This window comes from Urocitellus parryii, chromosome 8 (genome assembly GCF_045843805.1).
Source record: "Urocitellus parryii isolate mUroPar1 chromosome 8, mUroPar1.hap1, whole genome shotgun sequence".
Taxonomy (NCBI): domain Eukaryota; kingdom Metazoa; phylum Chordata; class Mammalia; order Rodentia; family Sciuridae; genus Urocitellus; species Urocitellus parryii.
The window spans coordinates 72,256,916-72,280,218 of NC_135538.1; the positions used below are offsets into that span (position 1 = coordinate 72,256,916).

A 23,303-nucleotide genomic window follows, 5' to 3' on the forward strand; every position below is an offset into this window, starting at 1 on the left:
TGGAAAATGAAGCCTCTCCTTCAAGTTATCTGGTGCTGGAGTTATCAGATATGTAGCCATTGCCTCATCAAATTTTCTGGTTGCCAAAGATAGTTCAGGTATTGTAGGGTTCATAACCCTGTCAAACATGGCTGTCATTATTCTGGGGTCTGGGTGTTTGTAGTGGCTTGCTAGAATGACTTGGTGAATATTCCCCATTCTGGCTCAACTCCGGGTGTCCCATGGTCCTCTATTGGCCTCGGCATGGGGTTCACAGTCAGTATTTGACTGATGAGGCTTCATACTTTGGTGGAAACATGAAGGGGCATGTTTTACCTGTGTGTACAACCTGTTCATTGAGCTGCCAAGCAGTGGTCCTGTTAAATGTGAGGCACACAGTGACCATAAAGTATAGAAGGACACTCTAGACATCCACCGTAGGGCTATCATATTCTTCTGCTGAAACACATTCAGCTTCTGCATAACTGGTGAGTTTATCACTCACGCATCCACCAGGATGTTCACCGGCTTCAGATCTCTGTGCACGATGCCTATCTTGTGGCCCTAGAGCATGGTGCATACGATCTGCCTGAACACTCTCCATGCCTCCCCCTCCAGGAGGTGTTGCATTAATTGTCCCCCACCTGTCTGCTCCAACATGAAGTACATGTTCTCACTGGTCTTAATGACTTGAAACAGCTGGATCACATTTGGGTGTTTCACCAGCTCCATTATATCCTCTTTGGATGTGATGATGGGGAAGTGTATTAGGACATTCATGGCCACCTCTGATCCTGTGAGGAGATGTCAGGCTAATTTCACCTGAGCAAAGCCACCCTGCCTGATGTCCCTCAGAACCCTATAATGGTTGGTGAGGGTCTCCTCATTGGAGGAGCTGGCTGAGAGTAGTCACTATTCTGACTACTCTCACTACACATCTGAAGCAGCAACACCAACTAAGGATTGCTAGTTAAAAAATATATATTTATGATAAAGTCAAAAGTGCAAAACCACCAAATTACCAAATGAGCTAGCTAACTATCTGTGAGTCTGACAGGCAAGGTCTTTACCAAGAGCTCCCTGTGTATGTGTGTATGTGTGTGGGGGGCGGGGGGGATAAGCTACAGCTGTATACAGGTGTTTCAAATTCCCTCACAGTGGCTCCTTGTGAGATCAGAGCAAGAAACGGCCCAATCACAGTTGGGCATAACCCGCCGTGGACCTTTTCCACTTTAATAAGGATTCCAGAAGCTTTTTGCGCCTATGGAGACAGATATTTAGTTGTTTAAAAATTAAAGTTTGTAGAATACTTCAATGGCTTGAGTCTGAAAAATTTGTAATAATTTTGGCTTTTGAAGACCTCATTGTATCTACTCTCAAGGTATTCAATTCCGTTTTCTTTTAACTCAGGATAATTAATGTCAAAAGAATGGCACCACTTCAGTCATTGTGATGCTCTAACAAAATGCTCTGTTCCCTAAGATACTATAGAGCAAGTTATTAACACGAGGCTGGGAGGGAGGGAGCTTCCATCACAATTTTTCCATAAGGTCCTCACCAGATTTCTCATCAGAAACCCTGGAACCCAGAAGGGAGTGAGTTGATATATTCAAAGTGATGGAGGACAAAACAAGAATCCTGTGGTAGGTCAAAGTGTTCTTCCCATAGGTGGGAGAAATGGAGGCATTCCCAGATGCCTTGGTACTCTCATGCTGCTGTAAGAAAATACTGGGTAACTATTAACAACAGAAATTGACTCCTCACAGTTCTGGAGGCTGACAAGTGCAAGGTCAAGGTGCCTGAAGATTCAGTGTGGGGAGAGGGCTGGCAGGTCTTCTAATGTGGCACTTTGTTGCTGGGTCCTCACATGGTGGAAGGGATGAAAGGTTGAACTCACTCCCTCTAGCCTGTCCCGGCTTTCCTTCTTTCCTTTGTCTTTTGTTTTTCTCTTTCTACTGGTGATTGAACCCAGGGCCTTGCACATGCTAGGCACAGGCTCTACCACTGAACCAGAGTCTGATTAGGTTGCTGATCTCCAACATATGATCCCCCTGCCTCAGTTCCTGAGTAGCTAGGGGGATTATAGGGTTATGCCATTGCACCCAGTCTGATGAATGTACTTTTGTTCATGGGTAGTGCTGGGGTTTGAACTTCGGCCTTGTGCACGCCATACAAACACTCTTAAGGCACACATCTTGTCTGTTAGGTTGGAGCCTCAGAGCCTGAACGACTGAAAAACCTCATCTCTCAAACTGCCGCACTGGGGTTGAAGTGTCAACAGGAATGTGGAGGGACACACATATTCAAACCACAGCATCAGAGAGACAAGAGTTGAGGGAATAAGTCACCACAACACATACCCTGAGTGAGGGGAGTCCTTCAGGCTGAACTGAGGGACATTAGACTGGAACCCAGAGCTCACAAGGTTGCTTTGTCAAAGACAGAGGGACTCTAGGTATGTAACAAGTCTCTTTTCTGCAAACCCCATTTTCAGTTCATAGATGAATTCTTGAAGTGAAATCTGTCAGCTTACTTTTAAGACTGCCCGTGGTAGAAGCACTGTTAATATTGTGTATCCCCATTTCTTTTTGGATGCTGAAATTCTTTTTACCTGTAAATTCGTATCTTCCAACGCCTTTTCAAAAAGTTGTTAGACTTCATTCTCTGACAGTGGCTTCGGGATGTTTTTCATCATCTCTGAAGATGCCAATGAGCCATCATTGCTTGCAAATGCAGTCTTCAGGTTAGGAAGAGGAGGTAGGTCTCTTTCTTGCTTTCTAAAACAGGCAAATTTGTTCAGCAAACCACCCATTAGTGTCCTAACGTTTAAGAGAAACTTGGAGCGTTTCTTCCTAGATTCCTCGGTCCGCTGGGCAGGCAGGGGTGTGGCGGGAGCCCGGGCAGAGCAAAATCTGGCTTTCGTGGCAGCTGCCAAGCCGCGGGGGAAGGAGAGTGGCCCCAGCAGAATCGCGGGCCGGGTGGCGCAGCCACTGCTGGTACCGCCTTATCTTTGTAGGCAGCTCAGAGGGGCGAAGAGAAGGTAACGGTTCAGTTGGTCGCGATCCGGGTTCCGCTGCCCACGCGGCCCGCGCAACCCGCCCAACCGCTGCAGTCCCGGCAGCGCCAGCACACTGGAAGCTTCCATCACCGTGGGTCCGCCCCCTTGGAAATTTCTTATCAGTGCATTCATTTTGTTTCACTCTTTTTTTTTTTTTTGAAGTTTATTATTTCATGTAAAACTATATCATACTCTACACAACCTTTCTTTTCTTTTCCTCTGAAAAAAGGTTTTACTAAGTACTCAGCCTGGGGGGATGAAACATAAGGGTAGAGCGCTTGCCTAGCATGCACAAGGCCTTGGGTTCAATCCCTAGCACTGCAAGTAAATTAAAATATAAATTAAAAATTGCCCAGGCTGGTACTGAACTTGTCCCTCTTCTGCATTGGGTTTACAGGTGAATGCCACCAGTACTTTGGGACTTAACCAGCTCCATTAGCCCCTCCCTCCCTTCCTCCCTCCCTCCTTCCTTCCTTCTTTCCTTTCCTCCCTGAACAACTGAAAAACCTCATCTCTCAAACTGCCGCACTGGGGTTGAAGTGTCAACAGGAATGTGGAGGGACACACACATTCAAACCACAGCATCAGAGAGACAAGAGTTGAGGGAATAAGTCACCACAACACATACCCTGAGTGAGGGGAGTCCTTCAGGCTGAACTGAGGGACATTAGACTGGAACCCAGAGCTCACAAGGTTGCTTTGTCTTTCCTTCCTTTTTTCCCTTCCATCCTTCCTACCTTCCTTCCTCAGTTCCCTTTCTTTTTCTTTTTGTACTGGGGATGGAACACAGGGTGCTTTGCTACTAACTGCCCACCCCCACCCTGTTTTTAAAAAATTTTGAGTCTGGATCTTGTTAAATTGCTGAGATTGGCCTTCAACACGTGATCCTCCTGGCTCTCCAGTCTCTGGGTTACAGGTGTGCCCCACCACGGCAGGCCATTTAGCTTGTTTCTTTTTCTTTTTTTTAAACAAATAATACTATATGAAAATCTGGTCCATATGTTATTTTATATGTAAACATATATAGGATAAAGTCCTAGAAGTGAAATTTCTGGGTCAAAAGAAATATGCTTTTTCATTTTGATTTGCCAAATTGTCATAAAAAAAATTGTACTATTTACCTTATACCTCCAGCAACATACAAGTGTTCGTTTCTTCATAATTTCACCAGTAGTTCTATTTTAAAATTATTGTTATTGTCTTTACCAGTATGAAAGATAAAATAATGACTTCTCAGTAAAGTTTTAATTTTCATTTCTTGGATTTTGATTGGTTGGAAAATCCTATATTTTAATGATGTTTGATTATTTTTGTATTTCATATATATATTTCCTATGAAGTTGTTGATCTATTTCTTATTGAATCCTAAGAATTCTGTATATAGTACATAAATTATCCCTTTGTCTATGATAGGAAATGCAGATATTTTTCTCTGGCTCATGGTTTGTTTTGACCTTGCTTATGGTATTTAAATTAGGACAATTAAATTTTTTTCTACAAAGTAAATTCATCCACTTTTTAATTATTACTTTTTCCTTCTAGGTTTTACTTTAATCATAGAAGGTTCTTTTCAATTCAATTTATTTAAAAATTCTCACATGGGAAGCTAGAGAGAAAAAAAGGAAAATAAAGGTGTGGGGAGGGATCTCATGAAAATCAAAGGGAGGTCAGTAGATTAAAGGGACCAGAGGGAGGATGGAAGGGAGGGAAAAGGGAAATGATAGGGAATGATATTGGCCAAAGTATATTGTTAAGTTTTGTGTACATGTATGGATATGTAGCAATGAATCCCACCCACCATTATATGTAATTTTAATGCACCTATGAAAATGGGAAAAAATTCTTACATGGCATCTTCTCACACTTTGCTTTTCATTTTTATTCATTATTGTTTTATCTGTTTGGAATACGTTTTGATGTATTGTGAAAGAAGATCCAATAATTTACGCCCTCAATGACTACCCTGTTGTCCTCAAATCATTAATTGAATAAGTCATCTTTTTCTACTATTCCAAAATGCCATCTTTGCCATAAACGAAATCAATAAATGCATGTGTAAGTACCGCTGTGTCTACTTCTAGAACTTCTAATCTGTACCATTGATTCCTGTGTCCAGTTTGGGTTTCTACTGATATATGGTGAAAAAGCTAGTGCACCATCATTGTGTTTATTCTTGCAGCTTATGGATTTGTCCAGATTTTGAATCGGTTTGTCTGTTACCTTTCAAAACAATATCAATACCAAAACCACCATTGCCACCACTAGTAGTAACAATAAGAAGCACCATCCTGTTATATTTTTGTAGGCTCCTATTACATTCATATACTTCAGTTCCAATCTCTGCTATTGTCTTTTTAAAAAAAATATTTTTTAGTTGTAGATGGACACAGTACCTTTATTTATTTATTTTTATGTGGTGCTGAGGATTGAACCCAGGGCCTCACATGTGTTAGGCAAGTGCTCTACTACTGAGCTACAACCACAGCCCTCAGCTATTATATTTAACACATTTTGCTCACTGAAAAAGTCTTTTCCTGTTTTGCTTCTGAGTTATTTCTTCCTGGACTTCTGGTTGCAGGTGCTAGCTTAGTTTTTCTTTCATCTCTGGATTGGGCTGTTGTTCTAGGGTCTGCACCTGGGCAAGCCTTATGTCCTTCTATTAATTTTTCCCCCTTATCAGTTCATGTTACAGCATAACTTGAAGTAGTTTGTTCAAAATCATAATTTCAAGGGACTTACCAAAATACAGCTTTGATGAACTGTTTTTAGAAGTCTTATAATCTTGGAACAATTTTTCAGTCATTCCAATTCAAACTATATTTGGTGATTCTGACCTTTAAATGTGTAAGTATACTTTCCACTTGAGCTCTGTAAGATTCAGACAAACAACTGGTGTCTATGCAACCACACAGGTGAAGTGCATATTCTATCTTGCAGCTTTACATTCTTTAGCAATGTGCTTAACATCTGTAGTCAATAAATATTCTCCATGGGGCAAAAGAGGAAAAAAATTTAAATACAAAATTCCGATGTTGAATAATGTTTTATAAAGTACAGTGTTTTATAAAGTAAAATTTTTTAAAAGCCAAAATAAAATTCTACCTACAATATACTTTAAAGTCTACAAGCATAAAGTATAATTCACACACACATAGGAATACATAAAAACACTAAAGAAACCAAATATGACCAAATTGGCATATTGTAGGATCTGAATGAGGAGTTAAAAAAAACTATATATGACTCATAGTCATATCCTCATTTCTATGGGGGTGAAAAATACATTTAGAATAATTTTCATATCCTACACTTTCTATTGAATCCTTCTGTGACCCTGTGGGCCAGGTACAATTATTATTTCCATTTTTTAAATGAGAAACCTGAAGCTCACTAAGCAATTTTTCCAAAGCCATCCACTTATTAACTGGTTGGTCATTTGATTACATTGGATCATATAGTAGTATTCTTTTGAAGACTAATTTTTAAATTTATAGAATATTTTTGGGATTCCTTTTGTGGTTGCATATATCAATAAGTTACTCTTTATATTGTTAAGTAATATTCCATTGTGTGACTATGCCACAATTTGTTCATCCATTTGCCAATTGATGTGACATGGGATATTTCCATTGAGAGCCATTATAAAGTTGCTATGAACATTTGAGTACAGGTCCTTATGTGGACATAAGGTTTGATTTATTATTTTACACACACACAAACACACACACACACACACACGCACAGAAATTTGTCCTTGAGATTTTAGAATCTACTTTGCAAACAAGTCATTTATTCTCTAATGTGGAGAGGACTTAGTACTAAACAAGAATATCAGCCAGACAAGAGGGCTCAAATGCCAAGGACCCCCAAATCAATCAATCTATATCTATGTCTATATCTGTGTGTGTGTGTGTGTGTGTGTGTATTTTTCTGGTAATGGGGATTGAACCCAGGGGACCTTTACCACTGAACTACATCCCCAGCCCTTTTTAGTTTTTGAAACAGGGTCTTGCTAATTTGATCAGGCTGGCCTCAAACTTGTGCTCTTCCTGCCTTTCTATTGAATCCTTCTGTGACCCAAATAGCTGGGATTACAGGTAGGTTCCATTAAGCCTGGCTTGGACATATGTTTTTAGCACTAAGAATATGTCTTCTGGGTCTCATGACAAACAAAACAAAATGTTGCTTGGTGAAATACATGAGGATAATATACAAATGATTGCTTTGTGTTAACTGATCCAAGTTACCTAAAAAATCATATTAATACAAAAGGTTATCTTTCATTTTCAGTTACTTATTTCAATTAATCATCTTTTATTTATTTCCCCTCTTATTTATAAATAAGCAAAGGATATTAAATCACTCTATTAATTTTCAGAAATTAAGGGATAAATGCAAAGTAAAAAAGTCATATTTCTAGGCAGACTTTAACCCACTTGGTCTCCCTGGAGCTGGTGACTACAATTGTAGGATTTTGTTTTATATGCTCCAAGGGCTTTGCTAAAGAGGCTGGAATCATCTTGGTGCTCCAAAGAACCCAAAAATGCTGTTTTGTCATGTAGGAAACTGTTGGTCTAAACCAAGAGAAGAAACAACCACCCACTCTTAGCCAACTGACAAACTTAGAAGTAAAAATACATATGAGAAATAGGAAATTTGTCCTTGAGATTTTGGAATCCACTTTGCATGTTCTAAGCAAATTTTCAATCAAGTCATTTCTTTACTAATGTGGAGAGGACTTAGTACTAAGCAAATATCAGCCAGACTAGAGTGCTACTGGTGGCAAGTGTCAACACTTACCGTACAATGTAATCTCACTTATGAAGTGGGGCACAAGCCCACCTATTGTTCCTTCTCCAGCCTTTAAACATATTCATTGTCTTTCCATCTACTTAGCTGAATTCTCTAAGGATAAGGGTTACTGTCTATCTCATGTGCCAAGGACCCAAGTACCTAATGTAGCACTCAACATATAGTAAGTAACTTCCTGATTCATGCTGAATAAACAAAATTGATAATTAATATCACATATATTTAATTAAAAACTATAACTGAATTAAAACTACAATCTAATTAAGAACTACATCTATAGAATCATCTATGGATAATTCTATTATATAATTAAGTGATATTTCTTAAAATGGGCAAGGTGCTGCATGCCTGTAATCCCAGCAGCTCAAGAGGCTGAGGCAGGAGGATGGCAAGTTCAAAGCCAGCCTCAGCAAAAAGTAAGGTGCTAAGCAACTCAGTGAGACCCTGTCTCTAAATATAAAATAGGGCTGGGGATGTGACTCAGTGGTTGAGTGCTCCTGAGTTCAATCCCTGGTACAAAAAAAGGGACAAATGACACAAACAGTTCTTCTTGGGGACATCGAATTGGGCGAAGGCATGAAAGGTACTTGTATAGCATATGGTGATATGTCAAGCATACTCCCTCGTCTTGGTGTCCAATTTAGATCCTCAGCAGAGTAAGTTCTGTTCAGCCTTAAAGCCCAACAGTAGGAAATAGATACCCAAAGTGGGTAGGATGGAAAGTTCTTTTTTTTAAAATATTTATGGTTTTTTTAGTTGTAGTTGGACACAATACCTTTATTTTATTTATTTTTATGTGGTGCTGAGGATTGAACCTGGGGCCTCACACGTGCTAGGCGAGCGCTCTACTGCTGAGCTACATCCCCAGCCCCAGAAAGTTCTTATGATAAGAAATATATCATATAATATACAGAATTATTAGAATAAGACATAAAGATGGGTTTGAATTCTGAATTGCTACTTAACGGCTTAGTAAACTTAGAGGGAAATATTCAATCTCTCTTTGTGCCTCAGTGTCTTTATGATAAAATAGTGTTGTAATTATCTTTGTGTCATATAGGTTTTGCAAGGATTAAGTAAATTAATATTATACATGATACTTAGAATATAATAAATGCTAGCTTTTATAATATATCATAGAATAATAATAGACATAGAAGTACAGTAGGACATTAGGGGACAGAATCTATCACTTTCTAGCTGTGTGACCTTAGGTAAATTAATCTTGATAAATTTCAATTTACCCATGGATACAGTGAGAATAATTAATCTTACTTCTGAGGGTTGTAGACAATATGGATAAAGCCAATTCCTCACATGAAGTATTCAACAAATTGGAACTGTGTTTCTCTTCTTTAATGCCTGAGGATACAAACTTTAAGGCCTACTAACATGCAGTTTCTATAAAGGGGTAACATTAACTTTATTCAACTCAGTGTTCAAATATTTCTATTTAGAACTGAATTTAAAAAGCCTTATTTTCAGTCCTCCAATTTGAATTCACTTAGAAATTTGTTATATGATTCTGCAAGTGTCAAATGGAATTCAGCAGGATACCTGACCTGAAAGAGCTAGCATTCCTTTATTAGACTGCAGCAGTTGAATGAAGCAGGTGAAGCCCTCACAAGCTGTCTGACTTAATACAAATAAATGACAAATGGCAATACTCTTTCCCTTTCCTGAGGAATCTCAGCTAAACACGAAAAAGTGTTTGTTGGCTAAGTGTGGTGGTGTGCATCTGTAATCCCTGCAACTCAGGATGCTGAGGCAGGAGGATTGGAAATTCAAGGCCAGCCCTGGATTTTTTTTAAAAAAAGAAGTTTATAGAGGCAGTAGAATGTTGGAATCCTCTGATCTGTAAATGAACCTAAGTTTTGCCAGTACTCTAGTGTCTATGTTGTGTCAGTAGAAATAAGGCCCCCAAAGCTAGAACTTGCAAAATTTAAATAGGTTGAATGGAATCAGACTAAGAGAAAGAAACTGTCAGAAGAACTTCTTAGAAATATAAAAGTCCAGTGATTACAAAGCAGCAAACCCCCTGCGCTTTGTGCCTGGGGTGAGGGCTTCTCCATCTGTCTCAGAGATGCTATACAACTGTTCCCCTGCACAGAAGTCTCTTCCCTCTAAAAACAAAATTCATTTCTTGGTAGAATAAATTCCAGAAAATTAAACTGCGGTAATTTCTTCTAGTCTGTAGGTTGAGTTCCCAGATGGCCTCCAGGAATTAACACAACTTCTTAATTATCAAAAGCCATAAGAACTGCATACATTCCTGCTGCACAGATAGCATCTAAGACAACTGAGAAAAATGCACTTTTAAAAGCTCTAAAAAAAAAATCTCCAAAGTATACACAATTTTAACAATTTACATGGGACCTAAAAATCTAAGGTTTATAATGGTACCATTCATTACTCAAAGTAATGATACCAGGAGAATTGTGATTATTTTCTTAGGTCAGGTTATGCTAAAAATTGGTTCACTTGGGGAATTCTTCCTTTTGAAAATGGCCTGATTTAATCTTAGTCTCCATCAAATTTCACTAGAAAACCTTGGTGTAAGGGTCCCACTGAGATCTAAAAAATATACTTTCAGTTTTCACTTGACTTCAAGGTTCTCATCTTTGAGCAATGGGGCAGTTGATTTCTCTCCAGAATCATGTAGATGACTCTGTCCCTTTTTTTTTTTTTTTTTTTTTTTTTTTTTTTTTTTTTTTTTTTTTAGGATTTCTTTTTTTTTTTTTTTTTTTTTTTTTTTTTATTGTTGGTCATTCAAAACATTACATAGTTCCTCATACATCATATTTCACAGTTTGATTCAAATGAGTTATGAACTCCCAATTTTATCCCGTATACAGATTGCTGTATCACATCAGTTACCCTTCCATTGATTGACATATTGCCTTTCTAGTGTCTGATGTATTCTGCTGTCTGTATTATTCTCTACTATCCCCCCTCCCCTCCCCTCCCCTCCCCTTTTCTCTCTCTACCCCTTCTACTGTAAATCACTTCTTCCATTTGAATTATCTTGTCTTACCCCTCCTTTCCTCTTATATGTCATTTTGTATAACCCTGAGGATCGCCTTCCATTTCCATGCGATTCCCCTTCTCGTTTCCTTTCCCTCCCACCTCTCAACCCTGTTAATGAAAATCTTCGTCTCAAGCTCTTCGTCCCTACCCTGTCCTTGTTTCCTCCCCTTATATCAGAGGAGTCATTTGGTATTTGTTTTTTAAAGATTGACTAGCTTCACTTAGCATAATCTGCTCTAATGCCATCCATTTCCCTCCAAATTCTATGATTTTATCATTTTTAAATGCAGAGTAATACTCCATTGTGTATAAATGCCACATTTTTTTAATCCATTCATCTATTGAAGGGCATCTAGGCTGATTCCACAATCTTGCTATCGTGAATTGTGCTGCTATGAACATCGATGTAGCAGTGTCCCTGTAGCATGCTCTTATTAGGTCTTTAGGGAATAGACCGAGAAGGGGAATAGCTGGATCAAATGGTGGTTCCATTCCCAGCTTTCCAAGAAATCTCCATACTGCTTTCCAAATTGGCTGCACCAATTTGCAGTCCCACCAGCAATGAACAAGAGTGCCCTTTTCCCCACATCCTCTCCAGCACTTATGACTCTGTCCCTTTTGACATTAGAAGGGAGCTGCAGGGATTTTTCCTCCATACATTGATCTCTGGGGCTCAGCATCTGCAACTTAACCCACTGCCCTGGCACAACTAGACTTGGGATATGACACAGCCCAGGCTCACTGGAAGGGTTAAAGTTTTGAACAATGATTGAAAATTCTCTGCTACAATTTCAATGTATTTTTAAAATTTTTTATTTGTTCTAATTAGTTATACATGACAGCAGAATGCATTTTGATTCATTGTACACAAAAGGAGCACAATTTTTCATTTCTCTGGTTGTACATAGAGTCATACTATTTGTACAATCACACATGTACCTAGGGTAATGATGTCTATCTCATTCCACCATCTTTCCTACCCTACCCTCACTCCCTTCTTCCCAACCCAAAGTTCCTCCATTCTTCCCATGTCCCCCTCCCTGCCAATAATGGATCAGCATCCACATATCAGAGAAAACATTTGGCCTTTGGTTTTTGGGGAATGGCTTATTTTGCTTAGCATGATATTCTCCAACTTCATCTTCAATGTATTTAGAAACAGGGCATCCTCCTCAATGTTTCTGTTGACACTAAAGTAGGCTGAGGTGCTGTCATTGTGAAAAACACATGGACTTCTCAAACCATTTTTGCAATCTTCAGCAAATGATTTTACTTCTCCAAGTGCTGGTTTTCTCATTTACAAAATGGAAGCAATGGTAGAAACCTTCCAGGTGGCTGTGAGATTTCAACAAGACAACAATTGGTAGGAAGTCTACTACCTGATAACACAGTAGATGCTCAGTACATGGTACTGTGCTATTTTCCATCATTTTTTAATCAGTTGAGATCATCCTTATTTAGTACCATAGAAACAAAAGACAGCTGAGGGGCCCCCCAAAATAATGAGATGACTAGGAATGTGACCAAGATCATCTTATTAGGTTTACCATTGCTTTTTTAGCTCTATCTACTTTGAACTTTAATTCTCAAGGCTGTGTCATTTGGAAGACATTCAGGCTAAAAAGAGAACTGTGGACTGAGATGATCAAATCAAGTGAAAGATTTGGGAAAGAACAAAGATGAAGTTTCAGTTTGGCCTTGGGGAAGCAGAGCAGAGCAGAGCAAGAACAAGTGAACTGAAGCAAAACCTCCTCCATGAGTTGCTCTGATCCCAGGTAATAAGCTAAGATCAGGTCAGTCTGTCCTGACAGGATCCCTTGAGATCACCCCCAAGATACAAGGGGTAATTAGCACTGTGGCTCTATAGAAGAGGATGGGAGAGTCTTCTGTCATTGACCAGGGGTCAAAGACCAGGATAGAAACAAGATCCCTAACTCTTCCCTTCTCAGAACTATCCAGATTCCTTTTTCAAAACAAACAAAAAACTACCTGCTCTCTTTTCATGTCACTCACCATGTCACTGATGCCAAAGGAGTAACTACAGCCAAGGAGCAAACTCCTTCAGAGGACGGTAACTAGCAAATCAGATACAACAATCAGATACAATAGGCATAATTCCCTTTTACCTCTAGGCACAAATATGATGTGTGACATTGAGGAAAGAACACAAGCCTTACCCATACACACAGAGAATTGATACCAAGGCCCAGGCTAAGCAAAAGGATGGCTCATGGACTACACCCTCTGGATTTGAAAGGGGCTCTGACCATAACTAGCTGCATGGTCTTAAAAAGTTACTTAACCTACCTGTTCCTTGGTATTTCCAACTTTATTTACGATGTTTACAATACTTGTTCCTAAACAAATAAATGAGTCCATTCTTTTTCTTTTCTTTTCTTTCTTTTTTTTTTTTTTTTTTTTTTTTAAGAGACAGGCACTGAGTTGCTTCAGACTAAGTTGTTGAGGCTGGCTTTGAACACTTGATCCTCCTGCCTCAGCCTCCTAAGCTGCTGGGATTACAGTTTTGTGCCACCTCACCTGGCCAATTCATGAATGAGTCTATGCATAATGTGCTCAGTGTGCCATTGGTTGCTGTCACTATATATTCAGTACTGAAAACCTCTATTTCACGTATCCATCTGCCTGAACCTTGTAATATTTTGAATTCTAATTCTGTCACTAGCCAGTGTGCTCTGGGAAAAGTTATTTAATCTCTGTGAGCCTTGGTTTCCCTTTCTTTAAATTGGAAGCAATAAAGTTTACTCCCAAAAGTAATTGTGAGGATTAAATAAACGTGTTTAAAATACCTACCATGTCAGTTAGTACATGGCCATTTTTATCATCTATAAACAACAGCAATAACAAAATGGGATAGCAGCCTCTGTCCTGTCTTAAAAATTGTTTTGAGAACAATGTACATGAAAAAGCAGTGTAAAGCATTATCCTAATGTTATTAACCAATTAGTCTGAATTGCAGTTGTCCTGAAATTTCAGAAAGTTAAACACTGAGGATAATAATAGAATGCATTGATGCAATTGTAAATAAGTTGCTACTTTTACCATTACAAAATCCAACATTGGTTAATGTAAACAAATCCTCAGGAAGTTCTTCAGACTTAATCCCATTGGTGTTCCTACCCATATAAATAAAGAGCTCCATTTTATTGTTAAATCCAGTTTATACTAGAACTGGCCCCTATTGGATCCTGCTATTCAGCTATTTTTGTGTCTTTTGTCTTATTTCTTAATATTTCTTTGGACTTTTATTTTCTCAGCTTGCTCACAGCCTGCGTATGGAGAACTGGTGCTGCACGGGTCGTGTAGCACAATGCTATCCAAGTTTCCCAAGTAATAATCTTTCTACTAGAAGTTAATGTACCTCTCCACAATAGGAACAATGTAAGGACGTGTCTCTTCACTGCAACAGATGCTAAAATACTTATGTCTGACCTTGAAGTGAACAAAGTTAGACACAAAAGTGTTTAGATTTTCCCTGAGAAACATTTCCCTCCTTATTAGTACAATTCCGCTCCCTGTTTTCTCTCCTACATTAGACTTGGTATTTGTATTAGGGTTCTCTAGAGGAACAGAATCAACAGGAAGTATGATTATGAAAAGTGGACTTATTAGATTGTCTTACTTCACCAGAATCTAGATAGTCAGTCCATAGGCGGTCTGCAGGCTGGAAAGCTGGAAACCAGTAGTTGTGCTGTCCAAGAGGCTGAAGCCCCAGAACAAGAGGGTTAACTGTGCTACTCTAGTCTAAGATCGAACACTTCTGGAAACTCCCTGGAGAATCAGTGGCAGAGTCTGCTTTGGAAGAGTGAAGAAGTAGAAGTCTGATATTCTAAGGCGATCACAGCAGTAATCAAGAACCTGTTCAATAAGGATTGAGGGACACCAGCCCGCACAGGACCCAGGCTCAAAGTAGGCCCTGGTCCATCCCTCCACCGAAGGGGCAGACACCCACCAGAGCCTAGCTTCTGGCATGGGACCACCCATTTGGTCCAGCAGACTACTGCAAGAGTCAGGCAGGCCCAGATCTGTCCACACTGACTTGTGCAGGACCCAGGTGCAGGGTGGGTCCAAATTCATCCCCCCCATCCCCACCTGGGAGCCTAAGCCTAATCCACTTCCATCTTGGGACACTGCAGTCATTGCCATAGCCTTCCCCACATAGTAACCCCTAACTTTTGACAACAGACAGGGCCTACAAGTAGCTGCATCTCAGAGCAGGCATCCCAAAGGGAGTGTGAGGCCCAGTCTTGCAGCCCCTTCTCTGTAAAACATTGCTTCCATCTTGGGGCACCTTAACTATTATCTTGAATTACCTCTGCTATTGCCACCACCAACCTTAGAATGTAGTAGCATACACTGAGGGACACCTGCAGGATCTGGAAGCCCAACATCAAAGTGAGGTAGAGACAATCTGCATGGGTACTACAAGAATATAGGAAAGAAACTGTAACATCTCAGATCCACAGTGCAAGAAAGGAAGACACATAGACAACATGAAAAAACAAGGGAAGAAAGTGCCCCAAACAAACCAGGATACTACAATAACAGCAGCCATGTATAGCGAAGTTGATGAAATGTCAGAGAAAGAGTTAAGAAGGTTCATAATTAAAATGATCTGTGAATTAAAGAATGACCTAAATGAACAAATACAGGCAAAAATTAATCATTCCAACAATGAGATAAGAGAGCAAATACAGGAAGCAAAAGATTACTTCAAGAGAGATATAGAGACTCTGAAAAAAACAAACAAACCAAAAATCCTTGAAATGAATGATTCAATAAACCAAATAAAAAACTCAATAGAAAGCATAACCAACAGACTAGATCACTTGGAAGAAAGAATTTCAGATAATGAAGACAAAGTACACAACCTGGAAAATAAAGTTGATCAGTGAAGATAGTAAGAAACCATGAACAGAACATACAAGAATTATGGGACAGCATCAAAAGTCCAAATCTAAGAGTTATTGGGATAGAGCAAGGCACAGCATTTCAAACCAAAGGAATGCACAATCTCTTCTATGAGATAATATAAGAAAATTTCCCAAGCATGAAGAATGAATTGGAAAACCAAATAAAAGAGGCTTACAGGACACCAAATGTACAAAATTACAACAGATGTACACCAAGGCACATTATAATAAAAATGACTAGCATACAGAATAAGGATAGAATCTTAAAAGCCACAAGAGAGGAATCAGATCACATATAGAGGGAGACCATATCTCAGCAAATTTTTCAACCCAGACCCTCAAAGCCAGGAGATCATGGAACAACATATACCAAGCTCTGAAAGGAAATGGATGCCAACCAAGAATCTTATATTCAGCAAAACTAAGCTTTAGATTTAGTGATGAAATAAAAACTTTCCATGATAAACAAAAGTTAAAAGAATTTACAACTAGAAAGTCTGCACTATAGAACATCCTCAGCAAAATATTCCAAGAGGAGGAAATGAAAAACAATGATGAAAACCAGCATAGAGACATATTATACTAAAAGAAAATCTAATCAGAGGAGAAACCAAAAACATTAAATAGCAAAAATAAACAGATATGACTGGGAATACAAATAGTGTCTCGATAATAACCCTGAATGTTAATGGCCTAAACTCACCAATCTAAAGACATAGACTAGCAGATTGGATTAAAAAAAAAAAGACCCAATAATTTGCTGCCTCCAAGAGACTCATCTCATAGGAAAAGACATCCACAGACTGAAGGTGAAGGGTTGGGAAAAATCTACCACTCACATGGACTGCAGAAGCAAGCAGGGGTTTCCATCCTTATATTAAATAAAGTAGACTTCAAACTAAAGTCAATTAAAAAGGATAAAGAAGGACACTACATAATGCTCAAGGGAACCATACACCAACAAGACTTAACAATTATAAATATATGCCCCAAACAATGAAGCATCTACATTCATCAGACAAACTCTTTTCAAGTACAAGAGTCAAATAGACCACAAGATAATAATTTTGGGTGACCTTAACACAACTCTTTCATCACTAAATAGATCTTCCAAACAAAAGCTGAACAAAGAAACTATAGAACTCAATAATACAATCAAAAACTTAGACTTAACTGACATATATAGAATATTTAATCCTTCAATGAGAGAATACACTTTCTTCTCAGCAGCACAAGGATCCTTCTCTAAAATAGACCATATACTATGCCACAAAGCAACTCTTAGCAAATATAAAAAAATAGAGCAAAAAGTATTACCCTGAATTCTATCAGATCATAATGGAATGAAATTAGAAATCAATGATAAAATAAGAAATAAAGTCCACTCCAACTCCTGGAGACTAAATAATATGCTACTGAATGAACAATGGGCTGCAGAAGACATCAAGGAGGAGATTAAAAATATTTTAGAGGTGAATGAGAACACAGATACAACATATTAAAATCTCTGGGAAAAAAAATCTCTGGGACACTATGAAAGCAGTTCTAAGAGTAAAGTTCATTGCATGGAGTTCATTACTTAAAAGTAGAAAAAGTCAACAAATAAATGACTTAACATTATATCTCAAAGCCCTAAAAAGAAGAACAAATCAACACCAATAGAAGACAGGAAATAATTAAAATCAGAGTTGAAATAAATGAAATTGAAACAAAATAAAAAAAATTGACAGAACAAAACATTGGTTCTTTGAAAAAATAAATAAAGTTGTCAGGAGTCATAATTTGCCCAAATTGAATCAGGATGATATACACAATTTAAACAGATCAATTTCAAGTGATGAAATAGAAGATGCCTTCAAAAGCCTACCAACCAAGAAAAGCCTAGGACCTGATGGATACACAGCCGAGTTCTACAAAACTTTTAAAGGAGAACTAAGATTTCATCTCACTCCAATCAGAATGGCAGCTATTATGAAGACAAACAAAAATAAGTGTTGGTAAGAATGTGGGGCAAAAGGTACACTCATACAGTGCTGGTGAGACTGCAAACTGGCGCAGCCAGTATGGAAAGCAGTATTGAGATTTCTTGGAAAATTGGGAATGGAACCACCATTTGATCCAACTATCCATCTCCTTGCTCAATACCAAAAGGACTTATAAAAACCATACTACAGGGACACAGCCACATCAAAGTTTATAGCAGCACAATTCACAATAGCTAAACGAGATGCCCTTCAATAGATGAACAGATTAAAAAAATGTGGTATATATACACAATGGAATTTTACTCAGCAATAAAATATAATGAAATCATGGCATTTGCAGGTAAATGGATGAAGTTAGAGAAGATAATGCTAAGTGAAGTTAGCAATCTCAAATAACCAAATGCCCAATGTTTTCTTTGATACAAGGAAGCTGATTCTTAGTGGGATAGGGAGAGGAACATGGGAGAAATAGATGAACTCTAGATAGGGCAGAGGGGCTGGAGGGGAAGGAGAGGTTAGAAATGATGGTGGAACGTGATGATCACTGTTATCCAAAGTACATGTCTGGGGGCTGGGGATGTGGCTCAAGCGGTAGTGCACTTGCCTGGCTTGTGTTCGGCCCGGGTTCGATCCTCAGCACCACATACAAACAGAGATGTTGTATCCGCCGAAAACTAAAAAATAAATATTAAAAAAATTCTCTCTCTCTCTCTCTCTCTCTCTCTCTCTCTCTCTAAAAAAAAACAAAAAACAAAGTACATGTATGAAGACATGAATTGGTGTGAATATACTTTATATGCAACCAGAGATATGAAAAAATGTGCTCTATATGTGTAATAAGAATTGTAATGTATTCCACTGTTATATATAAATAAGTAAAAACAAGACAAAAAAAAAAAAGGAAGGATCGAGAGCTGGGTTGTAGCTCAGTGGTAGAGTGCTTACATGTGAAAGGCACTGGGTTCAATCCTTAGCACCACATAAAAATAAAGGTATTGTGTCTTAAAAAAAATAAGAAGACTTGAGCTTGCATCTGCTGCTGCTTCCTTGTTCTTCCAACTTTTATTTTGTCCAAGTCACCATCCTCGGGGTCTCCACTTCAGTTGGCTATTCCACATGCCAATCATACCTAGAAACACCCTCAATGACACACTCAGAAACCTCTTAATCATTGGCATCTCTTAACCCAATCAAGTTGACATTTCAAATTAACAAGTCCCCTCTTTGTCAACTTGATATCCAAATATGACTCTTTACATCACACTTAATCTCCAAATAAACAAAATGACAAGGTCATAATTCCACCTAGCATAACTATTCTTCTGACAACAGAAAACGCACTAGTTCTTTTCCCAGAAAAGAAAAAAAAAAGCAAAAACATTACTGATGTTAAGCCAATTAATATTACATTACGTGATGATTAACAGGAAAGTAACAATCAATTTCTCTTAATGCATGTGTAAGTATGCACAAACATATTCTTAATGGAATAGGAAATAAATATCAATGGCAATTACAATCCTGGTTTCTGTAACTGGTCATGTGGCCATAGTTGGTATTTATGACTCTTCTACTAGCTATTTTGTATTCTCTCTACCTTCAGCAAGCACCTCAGCAGGTCTTGGTTCTTTACCTGGAGGTGTGACCCACCTTAATTCCTGAAGGACCTGAGACATTTGTTGTCTTGCCTGGATTGGGTTGTGGTAGTTTCCCATTGACAGGGTAATATAAAGAGACACCCTAAGGGATCTCTTGCTCTCCGGGAGTATGCTTCCTTACCTCTATTGTGAAATAATAGTCCAATGTCCCCTTGGTAACCTGGATCAATCACCAGCACCATAACTCCCTTATTAGCCTATTGACTCAGAGACATGAGGAGCCCAAAGTGGCCAGGGGGAAGTCTTTAGCTTCAGTTTAATGAAATCATTGTTGTATTTCCTGGCAGAAGCATTCCTCCTTCTGGAACTAAGACTTCTAGGCCCACAGAGCAGGGACAGGAAGCAATAACTTTCCTAGTGGGTGACTCGGGTTAAGGGTGAGTAGTACCATTCCTGTCTCCACTCCTTGATTCCTGGACCCATGAATTCTAGCAATAGGAGTGACAGTACTATATAGTAGATGCTGATTCAGAGTATAGACAGCCTTCTGAAGAACCTTGCCCCAGCCCTGCAACGTATTGCCACCTAGCTGGCACTGTAACTGCATCTTCAAGAGTCCATTCCATCGTTCTATCAAATCAGCTCCTTCAGGATGGTGGGGAACATGGCAAGACCAGTGAATCCCATGAACATGAGCCACTGCCTCATTCTTTGGATGTGAAGTGAGTTCCTTGGTCCAAAGCAATGCTATGTGGAATACCATGACTATGGATAGGCATTCTGTAAATCCACAGATGGTGGTTTTGGCTGAAGCACTACACGCAGGAAAGGCATAGCCATACCCAGAATAAGGACAAACAGCTGCCCCTTCCATGATGGAAGTGGTCCAATATAATCAACCTGCCACCAGGTTGCTGGATGATCTCCCCAGGGAATGATGCCATTTTAGGGGCTTAGCATCAGTCTCTGCTGCTGGCAGATTGAACACTCAGCTGTGGCTGTAGCCAAACCAACCTTGGTGAGTGGAAGTCCATGCTGCTGAGCCCATGCATAACTGCCAACCCTGCCACCATGACCATTTTGTTCATGAGCCCACTTGGCAATGATGGGGTGGCTGGGGAAAGAGGTTAACTGCTATCTACATATTGGGCCATCCTACCTACTTGATTATTAAAGTCCTCCTCTGCTGAGGTCACCTTTTTGTGGGTGTTTACATGAGACACAGATATCATCATATCCTTTGCCCAAAGAGGTCTATCCACATATCTCTTCCAACAAATATCCTTGTAACAAATTTTCCAATTATGTTCTTTTCAGTTCCCTGACCAGTAGACAAACCACTGGCTACAGCCCATTCACACATCTAGCCATTTTTTTCTTCCAGGCAAAATGCACAACCAGATGCACTGCCTGAAGTTCTGCCCATTGTGAAGATTTCCTTTCACCACCATCCTTCAGGATTGTTCTAGAAAAGGGCAGCAGTGCTGCAGCTGTCCACTTCCTGGTGGTACCTGCATATCTTGCAGAACTGTCTGTGAACCAGGCCCTAGTCTTCTCTTCCTCTGTTAATTGATCATAAGGTACACCCCATGAAGCCATAGGTTCATGCTGAGGGACAGAAGGTACCATAGCAGAAGTAGGAAGCATGGGCATTTGGACCACTTCTTCATGCAGCCTACTTGTGCCTTTGGGTCCTGTCTGTGATGGATCACATATGTACCACTTCCACTTGATGATACAGTGCTGCTGTGCACATCCAACTTTATGACTTGTTGGGCCAGATAACTCCCAGTTCATCATGGGCAGCTCAGGTCACATAGTAACCTGGTGGCCCATAGTCAAGTGTTCAGTTTCCATTAAGGCCCAGTAGCAGGCCAAGAACAGTTTCTCAAAGGGAGAGTGGGTATCTGAAGATGATGGCAGGGCCTTGCTCCAAAATCCCAATGGCCTCTTCTGTGATTCACCGATGGGGGCCTGCCAAAGGTTCCAGACAATGCCACTGACACTTCAAATACCATTGAGTCTGCTGGGTCATATGGCCCAAGTGGCAGAGCAGCCTGCATAGGAGTCTGGTCCTGTTCTGGACCCCAGTCAAACCAAAAAGTTTTTCTAGTCACTTGGTAGATGGGCTGAAGTAACATCCACGTATGGAATCTGCTGCCTCCCAAATCTACCAGGTGTTGTGCTTCTTTCTTATTTGTAGGAGAGGCCAGGTGCAATAACTTATCCTCTACCTTAGAAGAAATATCTCAGTAAGCCCCACCACTGGACCCCTAGAAACTTTACTGAAGTTGAAGGCCCTTGAATTTTAGTGGGATTTATTTCCCATCCTCTGATAAGCAAATGCTCCACTAGCAAGTTCAAAGTGATTGCTACCTCCTGCTCAGTAATCAACATAATGTCATTGATATAATGGACCAGTGTAATACATTGTGGAAGAGAAAGATGAACAAGTCTCTGTGAACTAAGCTGTGACACAGTGCTGGAGCTGACAGGACAGTTGAAGGTATATTGCTGGCCTTGCCAGCTGAAAGCAAATCATTTCTTGTGGTCCTTATGCACTGGGATGGAGGAAAAAAGCACATGCCAAATCAATAGCCACATACCAGGTACCAGGAGATGTATTAATCTGCTCAAGTGAAGAAACCACATCTAGTACAGCAGCTGCAACTGGAGTCACCACCTGATTAAGCTTGTGATAATCAACTGTCATTCTCCAAGACCCATCTATCTTCTGCACAGGCCAAACAGGAGAGTTACATGGGGATGTTGTGGGAATCACCAGCCCCGCATCCTTCAAGTCCTTGATGGTGGCACCAATCTCTGCAATCCCTCCAGTGATGTGATGTTGCTTTTGATTCACTATTTTCCCAGGTATAGGAAACTCCAGAGGCTTCCATTTAGCCTTTTCCACCATAACAGTCCTCACTCCACAGGTTAGAGAACCATTGTGGGAGTTTTGCCAAGTGCTAGGTATATCTATCCCGATTACACATTTTAGGACTAGGGAAATAAACACAGGATGAGTTTGGGGGCCCATTGGACCCACTGTGAGTCAGACCTTGGCCAAAACGCCATTGATCACCTGACCTCCATAAGCCTCCCTACTTTTATTGGAGGGCCACAATGACGTTTTGGGTCTCCTGGAATCAATTCAGAGCTGTCTAGTAGTTCCTGAAAGTTCTGATCATTGCCTTTTCCCCAAATACACAGTTACCCTGGTAAAAGGCCTTAGATCTCTTTGAGGAAGGATGGGAGAAAGATTAACAGTAAAAAACCAGATTTTTGGTACTGTACTAGGGTCCTTCCTCAAGGGGACCTAGCCTCCCCTTAATTCAAGGGGTTCTAAATCTGTAATTAACACATATATGGGAAGCGGTTGAGGGATCATGATTCTCTGTTGTTATGATCTAGGGCAGACTTTTGTAAATTTGCCCTGGAATTTTCCTGCTTATATTAGTCAAGTAAGAATTTGGTGGGTTTTCCATCTATTTGGCTTCTAGAGACACTATGATTAATTAGACAATGCCAGAGATCTATACGATACGAGTCAGAACATTGCATCCACTTCTTCCCCTTTGCTGTCCATTATGGTAACTATGATTACCCGTCTTTGGCAACTGAGTGCTGCCACTGGGCCCCTTCCTCCCCGAGACCACAGTTCCCACGGTAATGTCTGGCATGCAAAGAAGAGCAACCACAGAGCTCTTCAAGGATGCTGATGACACCTCACAAATTTGTTTCTTATAGTTTTGGTGAAGGGTACAACTTCTGGACCCTCCAAGTATGGGGAGACAGACTTATTCCAGCATTCCAATCTCTCTGAGCCTCTGAATTCCCTCATTAACAGTAAACCAAAGGATGTCAGGCATTTCCAGCTCATTTATACTAGGCCATCTTTGAACCCATACTT

At 39.7% G+C, this 23,303-nt stretch overlaps 1 pseudogene; it reads right to left on the bottom strand.

Moving 5' to 3' along the window:
• Nucleotides 1-2,831: 2,831 nt before the first annotated feature.
• Nucleotides 2,832-23,073, bottom strand: LOC113198115 (uncharacterized; annotated as a pseudogene).
• Nucleotides 23,074-23,303: the final 230 nt, after the last annotated feature.